This window comes from Notolepis coatsorum, assembly GCF_963971535.1.
Source record: "Notolepis coatsorum genome assembly, chromosome: 5".
In the NCBI taxonomy this organism is placed as follows: Eukaryota; Metazoa; Chordata; class Actinopteri; order Aulopiformes; family Paralepididae; genus Notolepis; species Notolepis coatsorum.
This window is the reverse complement of record NC_140169.1, coordinates 56,960,497-56,966,496: the sequence shown is the minus strand read 5'-3', so window position 1 is coordinate 56,966,496 and position 6,000 is coordinate 56,960,497. Positions and strand designations below refer to the sequence as shown.

Sequence of the window (6,000 nt, the reverse complement as noted above, 5' to 3'; positions counted from 1 at the left end):
AAGAGAGAGAGAGAGAGTGGGAACAAGAGAGAAGAGGAGAGAGAGTGGGAAACAAGAGAGAAGAGGAGAGAGAGTGGGAACAAGAGAGAGAGAGAGAGAGGTGGGAACAAGAGAGAAGAGGAGAGAGAGTGGGAACAAGAGAGAAGAGGAGAGAGAGTGGGACAGAGAGAGAACAGAGAGAGAAGAGAGAGTGGGAACAAGAGAGAAGAGGAGAGAGAGGTGGAACAAGAGAGAAGAGGAGGAGAGAGTGGGGAACAAGAGAGAAGAGGAGAGAGAGTGGGAACAAGAGAGAAGAGGAGAGAGAGTGGGAACAAGAGAGAGAGAGAGAGAGAGAAGAGAGAGTGAAGAGGAGAGACAGAGAGAGAAGAGAGAGGAGAGAGAGCTGGGAACAAGAGAGAAGAGAGAGAGAGAGTGGGAACAAGAGAGAAGAGAGATGAGAGAGTGGGAACAAGAGAGAAGAGGAGAGAGAGTGGGAACAAGAGAGAAGAGGAGAGAGAGAGGGAACAAGAGAGAGAGGAGAGAGAGTGGGAACAGAGAGAGAGAGAGAGTGGAACAAGAGAGAAGAGGAGAGAGAGTGGGAACAAGAGAGAAGAGGAGAGAGAGTGGGAACAAGAGAGAAGAGGAGAGAGAGTGGGAACAAGAGAGAAGAGGAGAGAGAGAGTGGAACAAGAGAGAGAGGAGAGAGAGTGGGAACAAGAGAGAAGAGGAGAGAGAGAGGGAACAAGAGAGAAGAGGAGAGAGAGTGGGAACAAGAGAGAAGAGGAGAGAGAGTGGGAACAAGAGAGAAGAGGAGAGAGAGTGGGAACAAGAGAGAAGAGGAGAGAGAGTGGGAACAAGAGAGAAGAGGAGAGAGAGTGGGGAACAAGAGAGAAGAGGAGAGAGAGTGGGAACAAGAGAGAGAGAGAGAGAGAGAGAGAGAGATAGAGTGGGAACAAGAGAGAAGAGGAGAGAGAGTGGGAACAAGAGAGAAGAGGAGAGAGAGTGGGAACAAGAGAGAAGAGGAGAGAGAGTGGGAACAAGAGAGAAGGGAGAGAGAGTGGGAACAAGAGAGAAGAGGAGAGAGAGTGGGAACAAGAGAGAAGAGGAGAGAGAGTGGGAACAAGAGAGAAGAGGAGAGAGAGTGGAACAAGAGAGAGAGGAGAGAGAGTGGGAACAAGAGAGAAGAGGAGAGAGAGTGGGAACAAGAGAGAAGAGGAGAGAGAGTGGGAACAAGAGAGAGAGAAGAGAGAGAGAGAGTGGGAACAAGAGAGAAGAGGAGAGAGAGTGGGAACAAGAGAGAAGAGGAGAGAGAGTGGGAACAAGAGAGAAGAGGAGAGAGAGGGAACAAGAGAGAGAGGAGAGAGAGTGGGAACAAGAGAGAAGAGGAGAGAGAGTGGGAACAAGAGAGAGAGAGAGAGAATGGGGAACAAGAGAGAAGAGGAGAGAGAGTGGGAACAAGAGAGAAGAGGAGAGAGAGTGGGAACAAGAGAGAAGAGGAGAGAGAGTGGGAACAAGAGAGAGAGGAGAGAGTGGGAACAAGAGAGAAGAGGAGAGAGAGTGGGAACAAGAGAGAAGAGGAGAGAGAGTGGGAACAAGAGAGAAGAGGAGAGAGAGTGGGAACAAGAGAGAAGAGGAGAGAGAGTGGGAACAAGAGAGAAGAGGAGAGAGAGTGGGAACAAGAGAGAGGAGAGAGAGTGGAACAAGAGAGAAGAGGAGAGAGAGTGGGAACAAGAGAGAAGAGGAGAGAGAGTGGGAACAAGAGAGAAGAGGAGAGAGAGTGGGAACAAGAGAGAGAGAGAGAGAGAGTGGGAACAAGAGAGAAGAGGAGAGAGAGAGGGAACAAGAGAGAAGAGGAGAGGAGTGGGAACAAGAGAGAGAGGAGGAGAGAGTGGGAACAAGAGAGAAGAGGAGAGAGAGTGGGAACAAGAGAGAAGAGGAGAGAGAGTGGGAACAAGAGAGAAGAGGAGAGAGAGTGGGAACAAGAGAGAAGAGGAGAGAGAGAGGGAACAAGAGAGAGAGGAGAGAGAGTGGGAACAAGAGAGAAGAGGAGAGAGAGTGGGAACAAGAGAGAGAGAGAGAATGGGAACAAGAGAGAAGAGGAGAGAGAGTGGGAACAAGAGAGAGAGGAGAGAGAGTGGGAACAAGAGAGAAGAGGAGAGAGAGTGGGAACAAGAGAGAAGAGGAGAGAGAGTGGGAACAAGAGAGAAGAGGAGAGAGAGTGGGAACAAGAGAGAAGAGGAGAGAGAGTGGGAACAAGAGAGACGAGGAGAGAGAGTGGGAACAAGAGAGAGAGGAGAGAGAGGGAACAGAGAGAAGAGGAGAGATAGAGGGAACAAGAGAGAAGAGGAGAGAGAGTGGGAACATGAGAGAAGAGGAGAGAGAGAGGGAACAAGAGAGAAGAGGAGAGAGAGTGGGAACAAGAGAGAAGAGGAGAGAGAGTGGGAACAAGAGAGAAGAGGAGAGAGAGTGGGAACAAGAGAGAAGAGGAGAGAGAGTGGGAACAAGAGAGAAGAGGAGAGAGAGTGGGAACAAGAGAGAGAGAGAGAGAGAGAGTGGGGAACAAGAGAGAAGAGGAGAGAGAGAGGGAACAAGAGAGAGAGGAGAGAGAGTGGGAACAAGAGAGAAGAGGAGAGAGAGTGGGAACAAGAGAGAAGAGGAGAGAGAGTGGGAACAAGAGAGAAGAGGAGAGAGAGTGGGAACAAGAGAGAAGAGGAGAGAGAGAGGGAACAAGAGAGAGAGAGAGAGAGAGAGAGAGAGGAGAGAGAGAGAGAGAGAGAGAGAGAGAGAGAGTGGGAACAAGAGAGAATAGGAGAGAGAGTGGGAACAAGAGAGAGAGAGAGAGAGAGAGAGAGAGGGAACAAGAGAGAAGAGGAGAGAGAGAGGGAACAAGAGAGAGAGAGAGAGAGAGAGAGAGTGGGAACAAGAGAGAAGAGGAGAGAGAGTGGGAACAAGAGAGAAGAGGAGAGAGAGAGGAACAGAGAGAGAGAGAGAGAGAGAGAGTGGAACAAGAGAGAGAAGAGGAGAGAGAGAGAGGAACAAGAGAGAAGAGGAGAGAGAGTGGGAACAAGAGAGGAAGAGGAGAGAGAGAGAGAGTGAAGAGATGAGAGAGAGAGAGAGAGTGGGAACAAGAGAGAAGAGGAGAGAGAGTGGGAACAAGAGAGAGAGAGAGGAGGAGTAGAGAGAGTGGGAACAAGAGAGAGAGAGAGGAGAGAGAGTGGGAACAAGAGAGAGAGAGAGGAGGAGGAGAGGGAGTGGAACAAGAGAGAGAGAGAGGAGGAGAGGAGAGAGTGGGAACAAAGAGAAGAGGAGAGAGAGTGGGAACAAGAGAGAAGAGGAGAGAGAGTGGGAACAAGAGAGAGAGAGAGAGTGGGAACAAGAGAGAAGAGGAGAGAGAGAGGGAACAAGAGAGAAGAGGAGAGAGAGTGGGAACAAGAGAGAGAGAGAGAGAGTGGAACAAGAGAGAAGAGGATGAGAGAGAGGGAACAAGAGAGAAGAGGAGAGAGAGTGGGAACAAGAGAGAAGAGGAGAGAGAGAGGGACAAGGAGAGAAGAGGAGAGAGAGTGGAACAGAGGAGAGAGAGAGAGTGGAACAAGAGAGAGAGAGAGAGAGTGGGAACAAGAGAGAAGAGGAGAGAGAGAGGGAACAAGAGAGAAGATGAGAGAGAGTGGGAACAAGAGAGAAGAGGAGAGAGAGAGGGAACAAGAGAGAAGAGGAGAGAGAGTGGGAACAAGAGAGAAGAGGAGAGAGAGTGGGAACAAGAGAGAAGAGGAGAGAGAGAGGGACAAGAGAGAAGAGGAGAGAGAGTGGGAACAAGAGAGAGAGAGAGGAGAGAGAGTGGGAACAAGAGAGAAGAGGAGAGAGAGTGGGAACAAGAGAGAGAGAGAGAGAGAGAGAGAGAGAGAGAGAGAGAGAGAGAGAGAGAGTGGGAACAAGAGAGAAGAGGAGAGAGAGGGAACAAGAGAGAGAGGAGAGAGAGTGGGAAAAGAGAGAAGAGGAGAGAGAGTGGGAACAAGAGAGAGAGAGAGAGATGGGAACAAGAGAAGAGGAGAGAGAGGGAACAAGAAGAAGAGGAGAGAGAGAGGGAACAAGAGAGAGAGAGAGAGAGAGAGAGAGAGAGAGAGAGAGAGAGAGTGGGAACAAGAGAGAAGAGGAGAGAGAGTGGGAACAAGAGAGAGAGAGAGAGAGAGGGAACAAGAGAGAAGAGGAGAGAGAGAGGGAACAAGAGAGAGAGAGAGAGAGAGAGAGAGAGAGTGGGAACAAGAGAGAAGAGGAGAGAGAGTGGGAACAAGAGAGAGAGAGAGAGAGTGGGAACAAGAGAGAAGAGGAGAGAGAGAGGGAACAAGAGAGAAGAGGAGAGAGAGTGGGAACAAGAGAGAGAGAGAGAGTGGGAACAAGAGAGAAGAGGAGAGAGAGAGGGAACAAGAGAGAAGAGGAGAGAGAGTGGGAACAAGAGAGAGAGAGAGGAGGAGGAGAGAGAGTGGGAACAAGAGAGAGAGAGAAGAGGAGAGAGAGTGGGAACAAGAGAGAGAGAGAGGAGGAGGAGAGAGAGTGGGAACAAGAGAGAGAGAGGAGGAGGAGAGAGTGGGAACAAGAGAGAAGAGGAGAGAGAGTGGGAACAAGATAGAAGAGGAGAGAGAGTGGGAACAAGAGAGAGAGAGAGAGAGTGGGAACAAGAGAGAAGAGGAGAGAGAGAGGGAACAAGAGAGAAGAGGAGAGAGAGTGGGAACAAGAGAGAGAGAGAGAGAGAGAGAGTGGGAACAAGAGAGAAGAGGAGAGAGAGAGGGAACAAGAGAGAAGAGGAGAGAGAGTGGGAACAAGAGGGAAGAGGAGAGAGTGTGAACAAGAGAGAGAGAGAGAGTGGGAACAAGAGAGAAGATGAGAGAGAGTGGGAACAAGAGAGAAGAGGAGAGAGAGTGGGAACAAGAGAGAAGAGGAGAGAGAGTGGGAACAAGAGAGAGAGAGAGGAGGAGGAGAGAGTGGGAACAAGAGAGAGAGAGAAGAGGAGAGAGTGGGAACAAGAGAGAGAGAGAGGAGGAGGAGAGAGAGTGGGAACAAGAGAGAGAGAGAAGAGGAGAGAGAGTGGGAACAAGAGAGAGAGAGAGGAGGAGGAGAGAGTGGGAACAAGAGAGAGAGGAGAGAGAGTGGGAACAAGAGAGAAGAGGAGAGAGAGTGGGAACAAGAGAGAGAGAGAGGAGGAGGAGAGAGAGAGGGAACAAGAGAGGAGAGGAGAGAGAGTGGGAACAAGAGAGAAGAGGAGAGAGTGGGAACAAGAGAGAGAAGAGGAGAGAGAGAGCGAGAACAAGAGGAGAGGCCAGAGGAGAGAGAGTGGGAACAAGAGAGAAGAGGAGAGAGAGAGAGAGAGAGAGAGAGAGGAGGAGGAGAGAGCGGGAACAAGAGAGAAGATGAGAGAGAGCAGGAACAAGAGAGAAGAGGCCAGAGGAGAGAGAGAGGGAACAAGAGGGAAGAGGAGAGAGAGAGGGAACAAGAGGGAAGAGGAGAGAGGAGAGAGAGAGGGAACAAGAGGGAAGAGGAGAGAGAGCAGGAACAAGAGAGAAGAGGCCAGAGGAGAGAGAGAGGGAACAAGAGGGAAGAGGCCAGAGGAGAGAGAGAACAAGAGAGAAGAGAAGAGAGGAGAGAGAGCGGGAACAAGAGAGAAGAGAGAGCGGGAAGATCGTACATCCGTCCTTATCTCTTTGAGAAACAAAAAGAGTCATATTACATGCAGAGGCTAATATAATATGTAGAGCACACGCAATGTTTACCTTCTGTATACAGACATATTGGTCATCAGGATATGAAGATTAATACTAACATCCTCATCCGGACTCAGGCTAGGACTCTGTCCGTCCACGTCTGTTTTTAATGATCTTTCAATGAGGAGTATCTGTTTGTTGGACAGGGCTGATGATGTGATATATCCGTGTGAATAAACCTGCATATAATCATTCTATATACCTACTTATACACCTGCATATAACCCACATAACTCTGTATGATAGCATGTACAATTATACTGTATAT

General features: G+C 49.7%; 1 protein-coding gene across 1 annotated transcript in view; it reads left to right on the top strand.

Moving 5' to 3' along the window:
- Positions 1–6,000, top strand: part of jag2b (jagged canonical Notch ligand 2b) — a gene marked incomplete at its 3' end in the record, with an annotated part of 226,004 nt that overhangs the window by 197,623 nt on the left and 22,381 nt on the right. The gene's annotated exons all lie outside the window — the stretch shown is intronic.